General features: G+C 59.1%; 1 pseudogene; it reads left to right on the top strand.

Annotated features, from left to right (window-relative positions):
- Positions 1 to 737: 737 nt before the first annotated feature.
- Positions 738 to 1,798, top strand: LOC127754738 (probable carboxylesterase 18; annotated as a pseudogene).
- Positions 1,799 to 2,016: the final 218 nt, after the last annotated feature.

Genomic DNA, 2,016 nt, shown 5'->3' with positions numbered 1-2,016 from the left:
ACTTTTAAATATATATTTGACCATTTGTCTTATTCAAAAATTTTATACAAATGTATAAGATATAAATCATGCTTAAGGTACTTTGAGTGATAAAACAACTCACAACATAATAATTAATAAATTATAATTACGTAAATTTTTTAAATAAGACGAATGGTCAAACACATGATAAAAAGTCAAACGGCGTCATCTATTTAAAAAACGGATGTAGTATTTTTTAATCCTTTGCCTTATAAACCACGAGCAATACATTTATATTTATACATAAATACTGTACCTATAAATTATCATTTTTATTATTATTTGTTGATATTTGATATTTCTATATGGCTTATCAGTTTGAAAGACACTTGTTGCAAGACAAGGACACACATTGAAACACTGTCAGCTCGTCACACGCCATATATCGAAACCGTGTGCTGTTGCGTTGGTCAAATGTGAAATGCCCTACGGCCGACACGCCCACACTGCAGGTACACTTACATCTCCCCAAATGACGGCTACATACACGAGTAGTTGCACCCATGGTCAGCCATAGGTAATATCGCAGTTAATAGCGTCGTCACCGTAAGTACCACCAGTTGCATATATATGGCCGGCGACGGCGACTAACTAGAGTACTAGACTACTAGAGCGGCGGCTGTGGCCCCACCCGTCAGCCACCGGTCGCCTCCTATAAATAACCCACGCGCTCAGCCACTCAGCTGCCCGAATTCCGAAACGAGACGGAGGCGGCCATGCATTCGGATTCGGACAAGACGAAGAGGGTGGCGCCGCCGATGACGTGGCCTACGCGCCTGTTCGTCCTCGCCGTCGGCTGCGGGGCCGACGCCACCTGCCGCTTCGACGGCATCATCAGCCGCCGCCTCGTCGACTTCCTCGACCCGCCCGTGCCGCCCTCCGCCGCGCCCAGGGAGGGTGTCGCGACGCGGGACGTCGTCGTCGACCCGGCGATCCCGCTGCGTGCCCGCCTCTTCTACCCTTGCCGCCCCACCGGAGGCGAAGGAGGCGACGCGACGAAGCCGCTGCCCGTCGTGGTGTTCTTCCACGGCGGCGGGTTCGCGTTCCTGTCCGCGGCGTCGCGCGCCTACGACGCCGCGTGCCGACGCGTCGCCAGGTACGCCGGCGCGGCCGTGCTGTCCGTCGACTACCGCCGCTCGCCGGAGCACCGCTACCCGACGCCCTACGACGACGGCCTCGCCGCGCTCCGCTTCCTCGACGACCCCAACAATCACCCCCTCGGCGATGGCGTCCCGCCGCTCGACGTCGCCGCTGCTTCGTCGCCGGGGACAGCGCGGGCGCCAACATCGCGCACCACGTCGCCCGCCGCTACGCCCTCGCCTCCACCACCTTCGCCAACCTCCGCCTCGCCGGCCTAATCGCCATCCAGCCATTCTTCGGCGGCGAGGAGCGCACCCCCGCCGAGCTCCGCCTCGTCGGCGCGCCCATCGTCTCCGTCACGCGCACCGACTGGCTCTGGCGCGCGTTCCTCCCGCCCGGCGCGGACCGCACCCACGAGGCCGCCCACGCGGCCTCCCCCGCCGGCGCCGCTGGCATTGACTCCCCGGCGTTCCCTCCCGCCACGGTGGTGATCGGCGGCTACGACCCGCTCCAGGACTGGCAGCGCCGCTACTGCGAGACGCTCCGCGGGAAGGGGAAGGCGGTCCGCGTGCTGGACTACCCCGACGCCATCCACGCCTTCTACATCTTCCCGGAGTTCGACGAGTCGCGCGACCTCATGCTCCGGATCAAGGACATCGTCGCCGCCGGCGGCAGCGGCGGCGGCGGCGAGCACTGACTTGTCGGCGTCGCGGTGCACGAGGACGAGCACCTGTGGTTGGGGGGGGGGGGGGGGGTGTGAAGTGGTGATTGATTGGTGTTGCGTGATGTGGGAGTGAGTGATGACGTGGAATGATTAGGCAGCATGCCACGTGTGTCACTAGGCACTAACGAGCTAAAGCCAATAGCAAGATGACGCGTGGAGTAGTCTTGGTTGCATAGTTGTACTCCGTATAC

Source organism: Oryza glaberrima, chromosome 11 (assembly GCF_000147395.1).
Source record: "Oryza glaberrima chromosome 11, OglaRS2, whole genome shotgun sequence".
Classification (NCBI taxonomy): domain Eukaryota; kingdom Viridiplantae; phylum Streptophyta; class Magnoliopsida; order Poales; family Poaceae; genus Oryza; species Oryza glaberrima.
Note: the sequence above shows the minus strand (reverse complement) of the source record. Positions and strands in the feature narration are given on the sequence as shown.